Here is a 24044-nt window from a genome sequence, read left to right as displayed (position 1 = left end):
TTCTAATTCACTGCTCTGGATAGATTATTCATCTATTCTGGATAAAGCCCTAGAGGAGTTAAAATTAACAGAATGGTAGCTGTTTTGTTGTCCTTCAAGGAAGATTAGTTGTGCACATTTTACTTTAGAACATTACGGTACTATACTCTTCTAATGAAAATGGAACAATGTTTGTGAATAAAAACTCCAAACAGGACATTCTGTCAAGATGGACATATACTGATCTGTTATATCTCATGTTTTTATGTTAAAAATTATACATAGAAATATATAGCACATATATTCAAACATACATAACACACACACATATAACACGCAAAGTATATCACAAAGTATGTGTAACATATAGATATGCATATTTAAAAACAACTATAGAAATATTTTCAGACCAAGTTGAGAGAACAAATGTACTTAATTTTCTTCTGTATTTTTAATATCTTTAAATGTAATTACTAATGACTATTTTGTCTAATAACTGTATTAATAGTATATTTCTATTAATCTAATACAGTAGTATAATCTATTAATATGACTATGTAAATAATTTGCCTAAAAAGAGAAGAGATTTGAACTGCATTTTTATCAGATATTGCTTATTTTGGAGTACTAAATCGGGAAACATTTTTAAAAATGGAAATAAAAATTAATTTAGCATTATTTCTTTTGGAAAAATAATTTTATATCCCAAGTTACACAAGTTGGATTCAATTTTACAAATCCCAAACAAAAAGAAGCATAAAAATGTACTAGCAATACTGTCTTGAAATAAGAACTGTTGTGCAACACCCTCAAGTGACAGCAAAACAGTTTATGTCACATATAAGTAATCATTTTAACTAAGTTTTTTTTTCTTTTTTCTTTTTTCTTTTTTTTTCCCCATGGAAAGAAATATGTGAGTTAAATCAAGCTCAAATTTACTTAATGAGCAGAGTTATGGTTTGCAATATAGGAATTTCTTTTTCAGTGCCTAAGATAATGTTCCCTTTTTCTAACTAGATTGACCTGTAAAGACCTTCAACTTGTGTACTGATCTTGAATTCTCCCCAAATAAATTTTTCACTGATTGCACATCAATTTAGCTTTGCAATTAGTATGAGCTGGTCATATCTCTAGACTATTTTAATGAATTTGCAGTTCATTTTTATGACTACAGTTTTGACTACGGAACCACTCTTCCAAAAGATGACAGCTTACAACGCTGTGTAAGTTCAATTTCAAAATAAAAGGTAAAGTTTCCACCCAAAACCATGGGAAAATTGAAGTAAATTTTTGGATTATCAGTGAGTTAATTTTCTCCACTTTTAACCATGTAATGAAATTTATCAAACTTTGCCACACTACTTGAAACATTTTATTCTGCCTCTGCTCTTTCTCCTGACTTCTCTGCGCTGTGCTATTCACTTTCACATAAAAATTCTCACAGTGATCTGGTTAGTCACAGCCGCACTGCTAAGATTCAACATGTCAAATATGAGTGAGGCAATTGCTAACACTGACAACTAATCTCATTGTATAGTGGACAGTGTATAACCAAATTCTGAAATGTCTTCTTTCAACTTATTCACATACAAAGTTTGCTGTCCTTTTCCCTCTCTTTCTTGGCTATAATTTATTCTCCCTGTTTATAGAAGTCTGAACCTTATTTTAGAGTGAGTGCTTACTGGAGATACCTAGTTATAGCTAGCCAGCCAAAAAACTATGGTAAGTAATAGTATCATAGAGTCCTAGAAGATACATACAAGTCTATGTACTACAATTATAGGAAAGCAGGTTCTGGAGGAACTTTCTGATGCCATTGTTTAGCCACTCTTCATCGTATTTGAAAGATCAGGGCTGTCAGGTGTTGTCTCCAGTGACTGAATAAATGGAAATAAACCTCTTATTTTTAAGAAGGATAGTGTCATGGCTTTGTAATTTTTGCTAATGGTATTCCACATCATAACATCATGCAAAGCACGGGTAGTTAAGGAGTTAATATTCCAGATACCTGGTTCTGAAAAGAGAAGAAGAACTGCATATCCCAGAGCACCTCATGGCCAGAGAAGATATGTCACGGAAGTCATGGGATCTGACCCCTCATTTTTTTGCTCTCATGCACTGCTTGGCAGAGAGTGTGGGGGTGCTTCCAAGCCATTGCTTTCAGGTGTGCTTGGTTTTTGGAAAACCCTCTCTTTCTCTCCCTCCTATTTTATTTGATTTATTAGTCTCGATTTCAATCAGATTGTATTATATCGTGTTATCTTGCATTCCGGTATCATAGTTAGAAAAATAAGTTTTCCTCCTTAGATCATTGCCATTGTTCTGTTTTTTTGTTTATTTTTTGTTTTTGTTTTTGTTTTTTTCCTCTTGAGCCCAGCTTCCATCTTCCTACCCTTTTTCCTTTTCCTTCCCATTTTCGGGGAGTGTGGGTCCCACGGGTCTACTGCCCCCCTGTCACGGGCATAGATTGATCTAGTTAACTCCCTGACAGGTAGAAAGGAAGGTCCAGGGAGCTACAGACTGGTGAGTTCCTGAATCGAAAAAACTGATGCATAGAAACTTAACAGTAATGTTTTGTTATTGTTAAGAAAGGAATTATTTGTTGGTAGCACTGAGGTAGCACTGAGATAAATCTGCAAGAATGCTCCACCAGTTGATCATTCATGAACAGGATATATTTTCACATGTATTACATATTCATTACATTCCCAAATTCATTATCCTATCCACCCCTGATCATTTTCCAACAGACATAGCCTTATTTGATGATCTTTGTTGTCTTCTAGCACCACGATGGTCCATTGTCAGCCCATTGTTGGTCCTTCTTAGTTAGATCATTTACTTGCTCCCAACACATCTTTTGTCCCAAAGATTGCTGTGGAATACCAGGCTAATCAGAGAAGTATCTGAACACACGTATAAGAAAGACAATGGGGAATGTCTTGATGGTGTCTGTCACATTCTAGATGAATTCCACCTGCTATGTGTAGACCCTGGCTTTAATTACTTCTTCAAATCAGCCTCATCTCTGTGCCTGGGAAGATTCGAATTTACCATAGTGTCATGGTTTTATGTTTGTTTGTTTTTTTTTGGTTTTCAGTATTCCGCATCAAAACATCATGTAGTGTACTGGGAGATAAAGTGTTAATGCTCCAATTCCAGGCACCTATCCCTATACATTACAGAATTCATGGGATCTGGCCCTTCCGGGTGGGGCGGTCTCTTACTGCCTGGCAGTGGGAGCTGGAGGGTGCTTTCCTATCCGTTCCAAGCTTTTCAGGTTTGACTCGGTCTCAGGAACTCTCTCTCTCCTATCTTATTTGATTTATTAGTCTCAATTTCAATCAGATTGTATTATATTGTGTTATCTTGCATTCCGATATCATAGTTAGTAAAATAAGTTTTCCTCCATAGATTGTTGCTGCTGTTTTTTTTCCTCCCTTCCTTCCTTCCCATTTTGTGGGGGGGGGGGAGGAGGGCAGGGGCCTACTGCCCCCCTGTCACAGGCATAAATTGATCTAGTTAACTCCATGACACATATATTACTTTTTTTTTTTTTTTTTTTTTTACATTGAGAGACTCTTATGACTGAATCATATCTCACAAGTCTGCAAAGATAGTTGTGTATGAAAAAATTAACAGATAGTTTGCAAGAAGCTACCTCATGTATGATTAGATATTTAAATTTGAATCCACATTTCAAACATGTTTTTACAATGGAAAAAGCATAATTTCTCTTCTTTTTTCCTCAAATCATAGAAAAAAAATCCCCTTTATAAATAGGCTATAGGTCTGTTTGAGTCTGATAAGAAGTATCTCAAATCAATATGAGGTAATCAGTAATACTTGTGGACAGTTTTACATTTGAAAGCATTTCTTTGGTGTTCTTTGCTCTCAAAAGGATGGGTCCAGGAGTATTAAATGGCTGAAGACTTGGCCTGGAAGCAAATGAAACCAACTTGATGCTGGAGACTGGGAGATGATATCACTGTGTTCTGTGAAGGCAAAATACAAGCTGGTATCTCCCTTCCTCGTCTGCTGACTTAAATTAGCAAGGTCTGGAAGACAGGAAAAAAGGAGTTCTTGACAAGATCCTGAAGCCAGAAGCTGTCACTCCAAAAGAGCAGGCTTGACCACTTTGGACTATAAGTAAGAGTTTGTACTGTCACTGGCATTCAGCAACTGAACCACTCAACCTCACTACAGAAGATCAGCACCAGACACCAAGACATCACTGTATATAGGCAGGAATGGTGAGCTGCTTTCCTTTGCTATCCTTGTATATCTGTCTGTCTCTCTTTTCCCAATTTCTACCTTTTCTCTTCTTTTATTTTTTAATTCTCTGTAGCAGCCATCACCTAACATTGTCTTACCTGTAACCCTTATTAATCAGAATTAGCCAATTAGCCAATTTTACCTCCAAGTATTTGCTATTATTAGTTGTTGTTAAGAAAGCTGTCAATAAATTAATAATCATTATTCCTTTGTGCCTAGGCTGACTCCATTTCTGTAGTGACCCCTTGCTGACTTGGGGAGGGGTGATGTAGGAGATAGAAAAAGATTCATCTCCCCCTAAACTCACTAAGTGGAGTGAAACAAGCTGCTATTAACAAACTGAATCAGTTTTTAAGGGCAGAGTATTAAAGACATTAAGATAAAACTTTAACAAGAAACTTGAATGCAATTAACACAGAGATAACTTGTGGAAAAAGTCTGAGTACTCTTCAGGAAATTGAATGTGTTTAAGTCCATTGGGCCATATCTATCCTAGGGTTCTGAAAGAGATGGCTGATGTGGTTGCTGAGCCACTCTCCATCAAATTTGAAAAATCATGGCTGTCTAGTAAAGTCCTCAGTGACTGGAAAAAGGGAAACATTACTCCCATTTCTAAGGGAGAAAGGAAGACCCGGGGAACTACAGGCCAGTGAGCAGATCCTCCTAGAAGCTATGTTAAGGCAGATATGAGATAAAGAGGTGATTAGAGACTGCCAGCATGGCTTCATCAAGGGTAGATCATGCCTAACCAACCTGGAGGCTTTCTATGATGGAGTGATGGCTTTGGTAGATGGGAGGAGTGGATGTCATCTACCTGGACTTGTGCAAGGCCTTTGACATGGTCCCTCACCACATCCTTCTTTCTAAATTGGAGAGTTATGGATTCGAAGGCTGGACTGTTCGATGGATTAGGAACTGGCTGGCTGGTCACAGCCAAAGGGTTGTGACTAATGGTTCTGTGTGGGGTGGAGACGGGTCACAAGTGGTGTCCCTCAGGGGTCAGTTTTGGGACCGGCGCTCTACAAAATCTTCATCAATGACATAGAAATGGCATTGAATGCACCCTCAGCAAGTTTGCAGATGACACCAAGCTGAGTGGGGCAGTTGATACATTGGAAGGAAGGGAAGCCATCCAGAGGGACCTGGACAGACTGGAGAAGTGGGCCTATGAAAACCTAATGAGGTTCAGTAAGGCCAGGTGCAGGGTGCTGTACTTGGGTCAGGGCAATCCCAGGTATTTATACAAAATGGGGGAAGATCTCCTTGAGAGCAGTCCTGCAGAGAAGGACTTGGAGGTTCTGGTGGATGAAAAGCTGGACATGAGCCAGCAGTGTACATTTGAATCCTGGAAGGCCAACTGTGTTCTGGGCTGCATTAAAAAAGGGGTGGTGAGCAAGGAGGGGGAGATGACTGTCCCCCTCTACTTGGCTCTTGTGAGGCCCCATCTGGAGTAGTGTGTCCAGGCCTGGGGCCCCCAGTACAGGAGGGACGTGGAGCTCTTAGAGCAGGTCCAGAGGAGGGTCACTAAGATGATCAGAGGGCTGGAGCACCTCTCCTATGAAGAAAGGTTGAAAGAACTGGGCTTGTTTAGCTTGGAGAAGAAAAGGCTCTGTGGAGATCTCATTGTTGCCTTCCAGCACTTGAAGGGAGCATATAAACTGGAGGGGGATGGCTGTTTACGAGGGTGGATAGTGATAGAACAAGGGGAAATGGGTTTAAACTGAGAGAGGGGAGGTTTAGGATAGACGTTAGGAAGAAGTTCTTCACACAGAGGGTGGTGACACACTGGAACAGGTTGGCCAAGGAGGTTGTGGATGCCCCATCCCTGAAGACAATCAAGGCCAGACTGGATGTGGCTCTGGGCAGCCTGGTCTAGTGGCTGGCGACCCTGCACATAGCAGAGGAGTTGAAATTAGATGACCATTATGGTCCTTTTCAAGCCTTTTCAACCCTTTTCAGGCCATTCTATGATTCCTATGATTCTATGATTCTATAACTCATTTCCATAATAATTATGCTATAGAATAGGAACAATTTATTTTCTCATATTATGAAATCTTTGTTGGATCAATTTTTTTTTCTGTCAAGTAAATATGAAGTCATATTATCAGTATCAGTTTTCTTCTACATTTTATATATGAACATGTTAAAGCGTAGAAATATTTATATCAGTTATCCCGTGCTTTATAAATTAATGTTTACTACAAGTATACGACATTTTTTAAAAATATATCTTTTAAAAAAATAATTTTATAGAATTGTATAGCTAACTACTAATAACATCCTGGATTTATTATTATAACAGTGGCTCATGATGCAATAAGAAACATCTAATTTTTTACGGAATAATTGAAATATGCATTTAGGGGTTCAAATCTTATCATCTATATTTATTTTAAAATACTTCACATGTAAAATAACGATGAAAATAGATTTCTTTCTTTTCTGTAGTCTCATTTTTGTGTGTGTGTTAATTCATTTTGCTCTTTTATTTATCCCTAATAAGTTTGTATGTGTGGACAATAATTTTTTAAGTACTAGCTTATTTTCTTGTGTAAATTTACAGAAACAGAAAATATTGAAGCCAGATTTCCTAGGCCTAGCTGCTAGGATGTTTGACTCATTGTTATTATCTAGTTTCTGCTTTTACCTGTATTTCATTTTTTCAAATAATCTTGGCTACCATATTCAGGCCACTATGATTATTTGCAGAAATCTGCCATGAGAATCAAAACAATGAAGGACAAATATGAATATGTGAAGCCCAATTAAAAACATTTACTTACAACACTGAAAGAAAAAAATATATATATTCTCCTAACATATACATATAATAATATATACATTATATATATGTGTGTGTGTGTGTGTGTACGTGTGTATATATGTATATGTATAGGTACATATATATATATATATCATATATATATATATGAAATTTATTATACGTTTTAAAATGATTGATTGCTACAGGTGCTGCATAAACATTTATTTTATTTTATAGAAGTCTTATTTTCCGACTGGCTGGTATTTTATTTTCTGTCTCTTCTTCCCTTATTGCTACATTTCATAAATTATATCAAAATTTCAATTATAATTGTTTAAGTCCATATAATTTCTGCCAAATCTGGGATAAAATTGATCAAGTAATTCCAGTTTTTGTGAGGAAAACTGAAAAGCTCAAACAATGAGAATCATATGAGCTAATGCAGACTTTTACACTTCTATAAGGACTGTCTCAGATGCATGTAGCTTTTTTACTCAAGGAGGAAAAATGCATAGTTGTGGTATGCATACAAATACAGCTGTCTTCAGTAGGTCCAGTGAGTCACAATAAAATGCATTACAAAATTTCCAGTAAATGTATGAAAATATTTTGCCCAGTGCATGTAATCTAGTTATCTACTATATTTTTTCCTCAAGATTCTTCTTTATTTCATGCATTCGATTTTTCCTTTTAAAAATTATTCTAAAGAATGCATATTTGTGCTGAAACATTTTTATAATGTAAGCATACTGTGTGCAAAGACAAAAACCTGGCTATTTCACTTGAATTTTGTTTCTTTGTTTATGCATACGTGTATCTGTAAATAGATAAGAGACAGCAATTTGGACTCAAAAAGCCAAGCACAAATTTATATATGCACGTAGGCTGTGGAAAAAAAACAAAAAACACACTGCTTAAGCTCTTTATACTTTTAACAGTTATTTATGATGGATTTGTAGCATGTCTGAAAAACGTTACTTTCTTCCATAAATACAGAACATTATGCTATTCTATATGCTATTAGATGAGTTTGCAGATTGGCTGCCATCCCCCAGGTACTTCACTTTGATAAAAAAATTAATGCTACATAAGTCAGAAGATATTTCAAATTAGCACAGTAGACATCACTAATATATCTGAACTATCTTAACAAAGAGTATTGTATTCTTCTTTATTATTTCTTATGTTGCCTTATTCCATCCTAACCAAATAATAGTCTCAGAAGTGAATCTTAATTTTAAATCAAACATTTAGATTGATAAATACAGTATTTCAAGTATTTCAAGTGCAGAAACAGTTACAATTTCACCAATTGTATACATTTTATTGGTAATAACTGCCTTGAATATTTCTTATCTCTTCTTTCTGTACATCAGCAGTGTTGACATTAGTGAAATATTGCGTAAGATTAGTAGCCTAGAATGACATTTCACTTAACTGTCAACAGTAGCTTTATCTCAGATTTCTGGAAATTACAGTAAATTGATAAAAAACAGGCAGATAGTTTCACCTCACTTCTATAAATGACTGCCTCAGAACAAAAAGGAAGCATCTTTTTTTCTAATAACCACAAATCATTATTCTGCTTAAGTTTAATTTTGATGTATACAAATGAAGTATATGCCTATTTTTGTAACAGTTCTTTGCGTGACCAAAACAATGGATACTGTATTATGTATACTGTAGGGAGCATATAAACAGGAGGGGGAACAGCTGTTTATAAGGGTGGACAGTGGTAGGTGTATGGGAACTGTTGAATCATGGCCTGAACCTCTGATCACCTGAGGCGAGCAATGAGTCAGCTATGGGAGCACAGGTGAAGGTAATTCACCTGTACTGATGGAAGGGGTGGAGCCTGGCTCCACCTCTCCTAAGACCCATTTAAGAACTGACTGCCAATGAGGAAGGTTCTCTTCTCTGGAGTTTTCCACCAAGCCCAAGGTAGGGGTAAGCATTCTGTCCGTTCTCTTTTTGTTATTATAATCTGTTTTGTCAAACTCTCTTGTTTATTTCATAATTATAACATCTTTGTATTTATTGATTATAGAAATAGGACAAAGGGGAAATGGCTTCAAACCGAGATGGGGAGGTTTAGGTTACATAATAGGAAAAAGTTTTTTCGCACAGAGTGAAGATGCACTGCAACAGGTTGCCTAAGGAGGTTGTGGATGCCCCATCCCTGGAGGCGTTCAAGGCTAGGCTGGATGTGGCTCTTGGCAGCCTGCTCTAGTGGTTGGCAACCTTGCATGTAACAGGGGGATTGAAACTAGATGATTATTGTGGTCCTTTTCAACCTAAGCCATTCTATAATTCTATGATTCAAAATTATCTCATGTATTGTTTTGTAGTGTAGCTGGATCAAATGTGCAATTGTTGAAATAGTTGATTGCTTGATCGTTATGAAATAGAGAAGAAATATTACATTAGAAATTATTTAAATATTTTGGTTTCATTGTTAGCTTTATTATTTTCCTTGTAGGTACAAAACCACTGCTTAAGTTTTATTTGGATACACTTGTGTGTTTTAGGAAAATATAAAATATAAAAAGTGAAAAGCAAAGTTAAGTAAGTCAAATCTGAACTGTTTGAAATTTTTGAAGTCAAAAATTAGAATTTCTCTTCAAAATCCCACTGGCAAATAACAGAGCTCATGAAATGAAGTGTTACTTCATTGTTTTTTAAAAAAGAATGCTGACAATCTTCAATTTTCAAATGATAACAGACAGTGGTCTTGTCTCGCTCCGATTTATAGGATGGAGATGAGGTTCTTTTAATATTATATACCCGGCGTGAGATTAAGAAACAACGGTTCAAATGTTGGTCTGACCAGTTTATTATAATCCTAATCAGGGAGACGGGGAAGGGAAGGAGGGTGATAGAATAAAGAAGCAAGAATTGCGATAGTCACCGCCAGGATCCAGCAGCGGTCCCGTTGCACGACGTTTCGGTGGTCCGAGGTAGAAGCAACAGGGGGGGAGAAAGAAGCAGCGTGGCCAGCCTTGGGCAGCAAGCAGGTGGCAGAAGGAAGTCGTGGAGCCGATCCAGGAGGAAGCAGCAGGACTCAGGTAGCAGGCCCAGGGGAGTCCGCCAGCACGCAGGAATTCTGTGGTGAGGGATCTGATGGCAGACACCTACCCTCATGGTTTTTGGTTCCTCCTTTTATCCTCCTTTTCCTCCTGCCTACGTGACATCCCTGGGCGCTTGAGCAAGAGTTATGTGAGTATCCCCTGAGATGGCCATCATCCTGAGATAAGTCCACACAAACGACTGCTTCACAGCTATTTAGCTGTAGCTTATCTTCTTCTCCTTGCCCCTGGCCTTGTCTATCAAAGTTCTCCAGACAAAGGATTTCACAACCTTTGCCCAGGACTTGCCTGGACTCGGACAAGTCCATCTGTGTCCCCAGCAAGCTTTGAGACACTGATGTTAACAGAATATCTTACAAGTCTCAAATAGTGTATAAAAGGAGCCTAATTGTAATAATACAGCCAAAAATAAATGAAGCAATTTCTGTTTCTGAATTAAAAAATTTACACACTTTAACATGAAGAGATTAAAATGTTCTTTGACATGATCACTAAAACATTGTTCAATAAACATGATTTTAGAAATAACAGTTGCAACCTGAGAGACAGTCTTCAGGAAAACTAGCCTTATTATGAAGAGTGACCTAATTTTGCCTACTTTTTCCTTTTTTTTTTTTTCAGAGCTACTGAATTAACCTATAGATAAAAAGTGTGTGGGGAAATCTTATCTTCTCAGTAAAATTAGGCAAGACATACTAATTGCATCCAGAAAGAGAACATGTGAGTGTTCTTCCTTATTCTGATAGCAACCCACCACATCATCAGCTCATCAGCACATTAAAAAAAAAAAAAAACAAAACAAAACCAACAACAACAAAAACGCACAAAAATGATCCTTTTTAATTGTTTCATTTGTAAAATATTCATGCACAATAAGGATACTGGCAGAAACAACTGTACAGATGTACTCTGTCAGACAACAGGGAAATATCTGCATAGCAAGTTAGTCCAGGAGAGGCTTATGCAAGCACAGAAATGTAATCGTTGATGTATGTTATCATACTTCATCAACCTATTCTATGCTTTGTGTTTTTTTGATTTCATTTTCTAAAATCCTGTGTGCTGCTAGCACTGGCATGAACCATTTAGATAACATTTTAAATATTTTATCTTCTGAATAAGAGAGATGAAGGTGCTAGTATATGTTACTGATAGCAGTTCCTTACACCAAGAACTTGCTAACTACATTGGGAAGACATGTCTAGAGCAATATACACAGAAGCAGTATGTGGTTTTAATATTTTTATCTGATAATATTTTTATCTGATTTACAAATGAGGATTGGAGAGTTTCTGAAGACAGAGCTGCTGGTCTCAAAGAACTGTTACTGGAAACATTAACCAAACTCAAGAGAGTCTAAGAGAGCAACTCCATTTAGTCAGCATAATCATCTGGAGCACTCAGATGCCTAACATTTCAGGTGCTAACATATTCCAAGAAGGAACAAATTATGTAATTTGATGACCCATGAAGAGGTCACAATTTGTTAAACTGACTATGAGACCTAACATACTCAGGTTTGTCTGGGATCTTAAAGTCCTTGAAGACTGATTTTTAAGTATGTTTAGACCATATGTATATGTATGCAAGAAAAATGGAAAAAAAAAAAAACCAAACATCAGTAACAACAACAAAACCAGCAGACCTGTTGCAGAATATTTCAGTTAGGATAATACAGTTCTGTTATTTCTTTCCTTTCTTTCTCCATCTTTCTCTCCCCTTTCTCCTCCTCTTCTGTGTTTTATTGCCTCTTGGATTGTAAAATTTGCTAAAGTACATCCAAGCAAATGCAAAAACACTTTTTCTTGATTTTTTTTTTTTCCTTTCTGAGGCATATGTAAAGAGAGAAATAATGAGTAAAACCGTTAAAACTCAGTTTCACAACTGATGTCATAAACTGACACCATTTTTCTAGCAAAGACTACCATAAACTCAGTTATAATTTGATAACTTTACCTAAGATCTTTTTTTTTACCATTGATATTGTTAGTGCTATCAGTTTTTTAACAAAATTACTTGCTGACTTTAAGTGATACAGTAATAACAAATTCAGTATAAGATCAATATAGAATTCCAAGAGAATCAATGAGTACTGTGATTAAATATGATACTATTGACAAAACTAATTAAAGAAAATGTGTAATCTATTATAGACATCCCAATAGGGATATATTTGCAAGAAAAAGAAATGTAGAAAATGTGAAATGTTTGTAACACTATAGTTTTCTATTCTAAACTTGAAAACATTCTAACTTAGGATGAAGACAGTTTTGTGGTATTAATATAACTAGAGAGTAAACTATGAAATATTAACCATTATTCAATCTTCCATACAAGACTGTGCATTACAGTGCCTCAGTTTTTTCCTGTTCAACTTGTTTCCAGGTTCTTTAACTTCTTACACTTTACTAGAAATTAGTATTGTCGATAGAGAATACATTTAGCCATTCTTTCAAAGCTTTATAATCATTCAGTTTTAGGAAAGATGTTTTATGTCTGTGAATGTAGTAAAATGCTTTAGAAAGACTGAATTCACATACAAAACTTAACTGTAGATTTTAAAAATAAAATCTCGAATATTTAATGCAAGAAGATGGTATCTCTTCACCTTGTTTGTTTCCCCCCTCCCCCCCCCCCCCCCCCCCCCGTGGAAAACTTAAAAAAAAAAAAAAAAGTCTTGGATGAATGGATGAAACTGCCAAATGTTCAACTATAGAAAGGAAGATTAAATCTACTTTAAAAGGGGGGAAAAAAAAAAAAATCAACAAAACTCGAGACCAGAGAACCAGAGAAACAGAATAAAAAGAAATATATTCAAGTATTATTGAGTTCAGTGATAATTTTCCAGGAGATTTGAAATCATGTTTTAAATGGGAATATATGTTAAAATGGTATTTGGAATATTATTATTTTTCCCTTTATTCAGAAATAATGGAAAGGATTATTACATAAAAATGACAAATAGAAAAAATGGGATGACCAGTTGGGATGATTAGGACAAAACCAGGTAGTAAAAGAGTATTTCCCTTCAATAGTATCAAAATTAGTGCTTCCATATGTAGTAGTACAGTATAACGGAATGATCAGTTCTACCTGTAGTAAACTGGCAGCACAATTGGTAGTTTTTTTTTGTAGGTTTAATTACACAGTCTTAAGGCACTTCCCCATATAGTGCCTTGCAGTTTACACAGACATATGAATGAAATACATGGCAGACAGTTGGTTGATGTAAGGACAGTTGGTTCCTGTTATTCTTCACCAGCCTTTGAGGTATACATTTTTTCCATCATTATTCTGGATCTACCTTTCTAAATGAGTAACTGATGGCTTCAGCAACACAATTAAGACAAATACGCAGCATTGCTTTTATCATCTCTTTTGCTACGCTACCAAACTAGTTTGTTTCCAGACTAAATTTCAAATTAAACAATGACTGATCATTTATATGCATAACCCTAGGCCATCTACTACTCTCCTCTGTTTGAAATTGCAAGACCTCTGCTATTGCCTTGAGATTGCTCACTCTGCATACATCCCCATTCTGGTGTTAATCTCAATTCGCAACCTGTAGCAAAGATTTCATAGATGAACATCTGCAGAGGTGCATTTTACTTTCTCATTTATATGCCATTGTTATTAATATAATAACACTATGTTAATAGAAGTTATCAAAACTTGTTTATTTAAATTTATTTGGTTACTTTCAGAGGAAAACAATTAATTACTAGTGGTGAACAATTCTGATTACTTTGTTTTAACTGTTGTTTGAACTGGATACTGTCCAGGTTTTCTTGGTAGACTATCACTAACTCATGAGGTGATGTATTTTAGATCTACATGGCATGCCACAGAGTATTAATTTATCAATTGTGAATAACAAATAATCTTGCCATAATACAGAAATGTGATCCTATGTATATGTATAGAAGCATATATATTTTTATATAAATTTAATGGATATTTGTATGTACAGATGAAAATACATTGACACACTTCGATGATGATAACATCACAATCACTGTACTACATAACCTAGATGAAATTTTACAAAACAAATTAGAAGTTATATTTCTATAGAATAACTGATCACATCAATAATTATTTGATATCACTTTTATCTCAGAGGCCTATGTTCCAGAATCTTGCTGTATTTATCCAATTTCTGTCTTGATTCATTGGAATCAAATCTTTCAGTAACCTTAACTGTAAATGTAGGAGTCTATGCACCCCTGAGATGACCCATGAGTCATTAGGCATAAACCCAAGCCATTATAATAGGAAGATGTATTTGAGTTAGCTCTTGTATCCTGTCTTTAAATGTACAGAATAACATATTCTCAAAATTACTTTTTTCAGCTTCGAAAATTGGCTTTGCCTCTAATATATCATAAGATATGGCATATGATACATGCTTTATTTTAAACATCTGATTTTAAGATCACAGGAATAACTTTCTCAGAACAAGAATATTATCATCATACATTTCTAAAATTAAATAGCCAAACCCTTTACAGCAAAATAAAACTTTTTTTAATCTGTGCATGATTTCTATTTCATAAACTTATACAAACTGTCAGTATGTCTCTATGCAGGGAAAGAAAGAGCTGATTCAAGGGATGAGGAGGATTCAGTTAAGGATGGCACCTCAGCTCCCAGTGAGGGGAGCAATCCCACAGGGCCCAAATAAGAAAAGGAGATAACTATTGCAGAGAAAATATCCATCAGGTTCAAACCATTGATTATTTATCATGTAAATTATTTGTTCATCAGCATTCGTTAGTACTTCAATCAGTAATTGATCAGATAAACCACAGATAAATCACAGTACTAGATACTTACAAGATGTGAACAGATACCTAAATATTTCTAAATACCACTAATTTTTAACCAGCTCCCTCAAACACATGAGCTCATGTGCGCGCACCTTCTTCCCATGACACACAGATTGCTATCACCTCCTTTTTCAGCCTTGTCTTTATCCCTTCTGTGGGGCATTGCATCAGCTTTTTCTGCCTCCCTTCTTCACCTGACTACTGATGCACCTGTAAGTAAGGAGATGCCCCAGGAACTTTCCCTGCAGCTCAAAGTGCCCTACATGCTTCTTCAAAGCTCAAATCAAAGTGCCTATATGCTGTGCTGACAGATCAGCCCATTACTGGCTGCAGTCTGCTCTTAGGATTATACATGGAGCTTGGACAGTACAGGGGTACCCCAGGGGCATGCTGTTAGAGGAATATCTAAAGACAGCCTGTAAGAAGCAAAAAGACAGACTCTTTATCAGGATCTGTTGTGATAGGACAGAGGAAATGGCCTCAAACTAAAAGAGAAGAGATTTAGATTGGATATAAGAAGTTATTTACAGTAAGGGTGGCGTGGCACTGGACTAGGTTCCCAGAGATGAGAAAAGCATCTTTGATCCTTGAAAGCATTCAAATTAATGTTGGACTAGTCTCTGAGCAACTTGATCTAGCTGTAGATGTCCCCTTTCATTGCAGGAGAATTGGACTAGATGACCTTTAAAGATCCCTTCCAACTCTAGGGATTCTATATCTATTTCATGGCTGCTGCTTCCTCTCTACCATGCCTCCCAGCCTTAATAAAACCTTATGCTTCTCATCAAGGTGACTTCTCTATTTCAGAATTCTTTGTAAACCCATAATTGCTATTTAACATAGTTGATGTTTGTCCTCTTTAACATGATTAGCTTTGGAGAAATGTCCCTCCAGAGAGTTCAGTGTGCATACTGAACACACATCACTTACATTCACATACTGATTGTCATGTTGTTATCCTGGCCATTTGCCAGTGGAGGGCTTTGAGATAACCCAATAAAAAAGCAAGTTAAACTGAGAATATTGACTACTAGGCACATCTGTATGGATAAGAAAAACACAAAGTCAAGCCCAGGAAATCAGTGTTCACACTGTGAAGGTATTCAGCTGAGGACAAGAGCTGCAATGTAGCTTGTGTAAGGACCAAGAACGAGGGTAACTCCTCTTGTTGGAGAAGAGACCCCAGGAAAACTTCTCAGAGAGCTTTCTCACTGCTTGATATTGAATCCGTCTTTAAGCATTGGTAGCTAAGCACGCAGGAGTGGGGGAACAGTTTGCACAACCTGTTGGTGCAATTAGAGCCCTGAAAATTCCCGAACTAAAGAAGAAGTGGTTTCAATACAATGTGGATGTTTTTTTATGTGCATCCAGGGCTATCAAATTGTACATAAAAAAAATTTAAATAATCTCAGTTAGTATGCAGAGTATTCTTCCCTGTCATAATGGCACAAAGTTATGGTTCACATTCAACATCCTAAAGTACAGTTCACTATAGTGTAAGTCACTTAAGTGACTTACTTTTCTTTCCTGACTTGTTCAAAATATAATTTCATAGACCTACGAGGTCATCCATATGCATCTTCAACAGTCTGTAGGAGAGATCATTCATATCTTGATCTATTGATTACTATACTCATGAAACACATCCATCTGCATTGACGAGCAATATTTTTTTTCAGGAAACAGTTTGAAGAGATTTTTAAGTCAATTGCTTTCTCCTCATTACTTAAGACAGTATTTTTGTCCATTTAAAATTAAATTATTACAAATGACTTATAAAACAATTCACATATTTACATTTTCATACAGGAAAATACATTAATAAAATTGGATAAAGAAGGCGAAACAACATACATTTTTAGGAGTCTCCAAAGACTGGGAAGGATTTAATGTTTTTCTGCACTTCCTGTTAAATAGGATAAACAATAAAAAATTACTTTAGTTACCCATCTTAGAAAATACCCTCCACAGAAGATTTTCCTTATTTTATTAAATGTATAAGTCAATATTTTAAAGTAACTATTGTATCAATTTTGTGATTGTCATCTATAATAAAATTCATAACTCGATGCATAATAACAGCTGCTAAATTTATGCATATGAACATCTTGTTGTAAATGCTAGTAATCAGCTGCTCTTTTTCACGTGGCTTTTTTTTTTCTTCAAAACTCTGTTGGAAGACTCATTAAAGGAGTCAGAACTAATTCAAAGAAATCGATGCATAGAAACTTAACAGTAATGTTTTGTTACTGTTAAGCAAGGTATTCTTTATTGGCAGCACTGAGGTAGCATCAAGATAACTCTGCAAGAGTGCTCCACCCATTGATCGTTTGTGAACAGGATATATATTTTCACATGTATTACACATTCATTACATTCCCAAATTCAGTGTCCTTGGTGAAGCTTCACATCAAGTACTTTGTTCAGTTTGGGGCACCTCAGTACAGAAAGGATATTGAGGTGCTGGAGCAGTCCAAAGAAGGGCAACAAGGCTTGTGAAGGGCTTGGAGCATATGCCCTACAAGAAGCGACTGAAAGAACTGGGGCTGTTTAGTCTGGGGAAAAGGAGACTGCAGGGAGACCTTATTGTGCCAGGATAAGTTTAGGTTGGATATCAGGAAAAAAAACTTTACAGAAAGGGTTGTAAAGCATTGGAATAGGCTCCCCAGGGAGGTGGTTGAGTCACCATCCCTGTATGTGTTTAGAAGCCATTTGGATGTGGTGCTTACAGACATGATTTAGTGGAGGGCTGTTAGGGTGGTATGGTCAGGACATGGTTGGTATTGATGATCTTTAAGGTCATTTCTAATCTGAGAAATTCTTTGATTCTATGATTCTATCCACCCCCAGTGATTGCCCAACAGACATAGCCTTATTGGGCAATCTTCAATCTTCTAGTATCCTTCTAGCACCAAGACAGTCCACTGTCAGTCCATTGTTGCTCTTTGGAGGGGTCGTTTACTTGCTCCCAACACACCTTTTGTCCCAGAGATTGCTGTGGAATACAAGGCTAGTTGGAGAAGTCTCTTCACACACAGATAAAGAAGACAAAGGGGAATGTCTTGATGCTTTCTGTCACTTTCTAGGTGAATTCCACCAGATACGTGCAGATCTTGGCTTTAATTACTTCTTCAAATCAAAACCAAATACTGCACAGTTCTTCCTTCCTCTCTTTGTGTTGACTCTTAGCTGCTAAGGGTTGAAAGGATATTGGTTGCAGATAGTTTATCACACTAACCTATATAATGTTCCCATTCTTTCAATTTCTACCTAATGTTTTTAAAGTAACAGAAATTAATTTGGAGTGTTAAAGATTGATTCTTATTTTGCTTTATATGAATAACCTTTGAAATTTGAAAGTCATGAAGACAGAATACAGCCTGTGATCAACATGCAATTAATCTAGTATTAGAACGAATAATAATGACTTCAATGGCAAAAGTGATCACGTGCATTTGGATTATATTTTCAGTTTTTTTTTTTAAATGCTAATTAGAAATGAAAATGAAAAAACAAAAACACTCAATGACAGTATTTGTATTGTTCAATCTAGTTTTTCCTCATAGAAGCTGGTTCAGCAGCAGTTACCTTTAATAGAAATGTTACCTTGACTTCAGGAGATTGGCTTAAGGCGAGAGCAAAAAGCCAATTGAAAATTCTCTGAACAAAAGTACATTTCTTGCTGAACGGGGATAGGATGAATAACAATGTGTCACAAGAGAGACCATGAATAACTTATGATTCACTGGAAGGGAGAAGAACAGACTTTGAACTCCAGTAATTGCATTTTGTATAAATTTGCTCTTAGCAGCTATTAAACTTGCAATTGCTGATTTGCCTTAAGCATTATTATACATATGTGTGAAGATTCACCACTCTTCAAATAACAGAAGAAAAGCTAAAGGGTAGCAGTGCATCAGATCAGAATAGTTAAGAAACACGTTTAAAATTCACTATAGGGAAATACAAATGTCAAAAAGTAACACTGTGAAATAAGTTATTATAACTCAAAAGAAACAGCAGAAAAATAAGCAACCAACTAAAAAAAAACAAAAAACACCAAACAAAATCAAATGAACAAAATAAATGAAAAAATATAAAAGCAACTGATGAGAGCCTCTTGAATATTTCCCAGAATATCTTCAAAAGCATAGTGGGACGGAAGTATTTTTTTGCCCATAAGCTTATTTTCACTTATCTAATAAAATAATAATAATAACAATAATAATTAATAAGTAACCTTCCGCCTTTGGAGAAAAATAAACCAGGAAATTAAAGCACGGAAATTCAAATGAAAATATCACAGATATTTACTTTGGTTTATATGCTTTATATTCTTATTAGAATTTTTTATCACTTACAGACGTTCAACATAACCATGTCTGATTCCTCCTAGGTCTGAATCTCCATCAGGACTATAAGTAAGTAACTAACTGTTGGAAAAGAATCTACATCTATATCTTGACATACAAATAAGCATATCGTTCTTTTGATTTGTGAAAATCTGAGATTTCTCTTTTTTTTTTTCTGCTAAATGTAATAGATATTTTGTGCTTTGTATAGACCTGTACATCATATGTAGCTTTATGTTGTCTCTAAAATGTTCATCAATATTATTGCTAAGAGCTCTGTATATGAAATGAGTGAGCAATATGGAGCTGAGAATCTAGAAGTTAAATAAAACTATTTTTACTGCTTACCTCTAGATGTATGGATGTAATAAATATTGCCAAGGCAGTTATCAAAATCTGCCAAAACTTTTTTCACTCTATTTTAGTGCAGATATACTTATTTTCCACCTTATTTCATGCTTATTTTATATATATATATATATTTTCCTTTTCTTTCGTGTGAAATTGAAATAATTTGAATCTTTCTGAAATGAATGAAAAAAATTAATAGCTATCATATTAGCATATGCACACTTAGCTAGAAAGTATCTATTATTTTAATTGCCTTTTGAAGTGTTTGATAAATACAGCTTTGATGCAACAATGTTTGCAGGTGTTTGACTTGCAGACAAAATTCAAAAACTAAGAGTTTGTTACCTAGGTATCTCTATCTCACAGTGGTTCTTATGATGGGTAGAATAGCCTAGAGCTAGCTACTAGAGACAATGAAACAAAACAAAAAAACATGGTCAAAGTCTGCCTTGGTCAGAGGAAAAGCCAATATAGTTCACTATCCTGACTCTAAGTGATTTAAAATTGGTGCGTAGGGGCGAGAAGAAACTTCAACTATAAATCTTGAGTTCTGGTGGTTGTTTTTTGTTTTTTTTTTGTTTTTTTTTTTTTTTTTTTTTAAATGTATTTTGGAGTCCTTGTGGTATTTCTCTTCTGAGATCTATCCCAGTTTCACTTTGACCAAACTTCAGCATCACAAAAAGAACTCCAGATTTTATTTTTATATGTAATTTGGGGAAATGCTGCATTTTTGCTCGCTTTTAAACCTACTTGCCACTTCTTTCATTGGTATTTCCTAATTCTTTTGCATTTGAAAAAAAAAAAAATCAACAGAAACAACAACAGTCTTGAAATATAAACCAATTTCTAATGACACTGAGGAAGGTTTAGTTTACTTAGTCACTCTTTTGAGTTTTACAAAGTTCAACTAAATTGCTTTCTGAGCTAAAAGTGTGAAAACAGTGCACATTATTTAGTATCTAGTCAAATTTGTACAAAAAGGAAAATATAACTTTGGTATTGGACTTGCAATATTTTCCAGTTTTAGGGCTCAAAAGGACCCTATTATCTCGTTATGAATATGTACAGTGGGTAAAGATTGTGTGCATAGCATTTCTCAGTACCCTTAAGCAAAGGGCCTAAACAAAGGAGATCAACGCTGAAAAGCAGCCATGAAACACTAGAAGAAATCATGCCCTCTATTTAATCTGTCGAGTATTTTTATTCACTTAAGATAAAAACAGAAAGATCATATACTGGTTTCTCCTATGTGAATTCATTCTATACATATAGTATATGTAGCCTAGAAATACAGCGCTGTAACAGAATCCATACTTAGGTAATCATAGAGGCCCCAAATTGTATAGGTTTCATCTGAGCTTTAACCACTAAGAGCTTCATTACACTTCTTTCACTGTAACAGTAGTTAACTATAAACTTGTCTACTTATTTTAGCTTTTGCTTAGCTTTGTACAATTGCATGGTGTAATAATCTTATACAATATATATATTAGATATATGTATATACTTGTAACTAACAGTTCTTGATAGCAGGAACTTTGAAAGTATGAGCTCAGGACTGTACTGTGGGCTCAAAGGGCATAAGCATTCAATAAGCGCTTGATTACACAGCTCTTGGAGCCACACTAAAAAAAAAAAAAAAAAAAAAAAAAAAGTTTTAGGGTAAACTGAGAAAAAAAAATAAGAGATTTGTTATAAAACAAACAATATATAGTAAGTTTGTATGTGATTTTAATTGTAACAAATGCATGAAAATTACCTTAGGTGAATCCTAGAATAAAGGAGGAAGAAACAAGCTGCTCTCAGCATCACACTTATCTCAGCTGAAGCGAGTGATCTCAGGGCATATGAAGGCATTGAAAGATTGAGCATAACAATAGAGGAAGAAGTAACTGCTTCAAGATTGGTGTATGCATCACATTAACTGTATAAACTGTAAGTACTAATGTAACTGGGCTAATAATAACTCATGATTAGACAGAACTACTGTTAGACTAAAAATAATGTTTAGTTTTCCGTATAAGTTGTGCTCCTTTGCCCATAACATAAAATATACTAATTGTAGCATGAAAAATGTATGGAGACTTTGTTGATATATAACTGCAAAAAATTGCTGTTGTGGGGAAAAAAAAAAAAAAGTATCATACTTTACAGATGGGGCAATGAAAAGAGCTGACATTTAAGCATACAGAGTTCAATATTTCTCACACACAGAATATTGAGTGAAAATTCAGAATAAAATCTGTGTCAGCTGTGGAAAGATTGTGTGGTTGATAATCAGAGCCATATAAAACACAGTTTGGACTTCAATACTTAACTGCAGCTGATATTTTGTTTTATATGACACAAGTGAGATTCACAAGTCTAATGAGACCTCAGCAGACTTCGGATGTTCAGGTCTCAGAAAGCAACTTAAAATGAATGACTTCTGCCTGTAGTGTTTAATACATATTTGAATCAGGGCATATATATTGATCCTTAGTGCTTCAAGTAAAGATGTGACAGTTTTCTCAGCAGAATGTCAATCAGGACATGCAGAAACATGTTTCTTGCTGTATCATAACAATCTTGATCCAGAGAGCTGCCTGGACTCTATCAAAAGAATGAGAACAAAATCTCCCACTATGTTACAGGTTTTTTTTTTTTTTTTTCCCCCCTATAATCCCTGATGTAAGATGTCCTTGCAGGGTTTAGCAGTCCATGCACCAATGTCACAAAGTTCAGCTCTTCACAGAATTGTAGGTGCTGGAAGGAACCTCTAGAGATCAAGTCCAATTCCCTGCAAAAACAGGTTCTCTATAGTAGGTTGCAAAAGAAGGCATAAAGATGAGGCTTGAATATCTCCAGAGAAGGAGTCTCCACAACAACTTTGTGAAGCCTGTTGCAGTGCTCCATCACTCTGACAGTAAAGAAGTTCTTCCTTGTGTTATTATGGAATGACCTGTGTCCTAATTTCTGCCCTTTGCCCCTTGTTCTATTCCTGCAAGCCACCAAAGTGTCTGACCCAATTGACTTGACTCCCACACTTTAGGTATTTATAAATAGTTTTTAGATCCCCTCTCAGCCCTCTCTTGTCCAGGTTGAACAGTGCCAGGTTTGTCATCCTTTCCTTGAACAGGAACTGCTCCAGTCCTTAATAATCTTTGTGGCCCTCAGCTCTTGTGGATTCTTTCTAGTAGATCCTTGTCTTTTTTGAACAAAGGAACCCAAAACTGGGCACAGTAGTCTAAATGTGACCTCACCAGGGTAAAGTAGAGGGGGAGAATCACCTCCCTCAGTCTGCTGGCCATGCTGTTTTTAATGCACTCCAGGATGCCGCTGGCCTTCTTGGCCACAAAGGCATACTGCTGGCTCATGGCTATCTTGTTGACCCCTGGTCATCTGCATAGTTCTCTACCAACAGGTCACCCCCTAATCTGTACTGATGCATGAGGTTATTTCTTCCCAGGTGCAAGTCTCTACGCTTGCTCTTGTTGAACCTCATCATGTTCCTCTCTGTCCAACTCTCTAGTCTGTCCAGGTCTGTTGTGCATCTGAGGCTCACACCACTAAACAAATATGGTGAGATGATCTGCAAGGAGATATCACTCCATTCCTTCCTGATAGAAGTCTTCCAGGCAGCAAATACATCTCATTGTCTTGCTGAGAACACCATATATAAATTCAACACACTGCAAAAACCTGGCTGGTTTTTGTGTGTGATGGAAAGTGAATAATGGGTTTGTGTTTGTAATTGTGTATATCCTACTTATGTGTGCTTGGTGAGAAGTACTCCTCAAAAAATTAACAAAAAAAGGAGGACAGTAATACTGTTAAAAAAAGAGTTTCATATGTTACAATGAATGTGTTATAAATCTACATCTGAACTATTGTTCTTCAAGTTCTTTGAGTCAACAGAGGAAAAACTGATACTTCAAGTCAAACAAAATTACAGAATCACATGATGGAAGGCACCGCTGGAGATAATCTAGTCCAAACTTCTATTCACTCAAGGTCAGGTAGAAGGTTGCTCTGGACTGAATCTTGTCTACTCATCAATGAGAAAAGTCTGTCTTTCATCTTTATTTCCTCATTTCACATATTTAGATTAAAAAAACATTGATAAAGTCTCATTTTAACTTTCTCTTCTCCATAATGAACTGTCTCAACTCAGTCAGCATTCCAAACATCCACTGTTCCAACTCTTCAATCACATTTTGGGCCATTCTCTGAACTAGTTCTCTGTATGCCCATGTCTCTCTTGAATGAAGGAGCCCAGACACAGCACTTCAGATATGGTCTAACTAGTGCAGGCTATTATGTAAATGATTTGTAGAATGAGACCAAGTATGATATAAAAGTATCTATTTTTTCATCCTGATTGGAAAGAAAACTCACATAGATGCCTGAATTCCAACCACTT

General features: G+C 35.8%; 1 long non-coding RNA gene across 3 annotated transcripts; it reads left to right on the top strand.

Moving 5' to 3' along the window:
• Positions 1–3009: 3009 nt before the first annotated feature.
• Positions 3010–24044, top strand: LOC146545677 (uncharacterized). Of its 3 annotated transcripts, none has more exons than XR_014880871.1 (4): positions 3027–3259; positions 3881–4232; positions 19303–19360; positions 21407–24044. It is a non-coding gene; the product is annotated as an uncharacterized LOC146545677 (long non-coding RNA). The 3 variants fall into 3 exon arrangements; XR_014880872.1 differs by having other exon boundaries at positions 3028–3259; positions 19336–19360; XR_014880870.1 differs by lacking the exons at positions 19303–19360; positions 21407–24044 and having other exon boundaries at positions 3010–3259; positions 3881–4458.

Source organism: Meleagris gallopavo, chromosome 1 (genome assembly GCF_905368555.1).
Source record: "Meleagris gallopavo chromosome 1, MGAL_WU_HG_1.1, whole genome shotgun sequence".
Lineage (NCBI taxonomy): Eukaryota > Metazoa > Chordata > Aves > Galliformes > Phasianidae > Meleagris > Meleagris gallopavo.
This window is presented reverse-complemented; position numbering and strand designations above follow the sequence as displayed.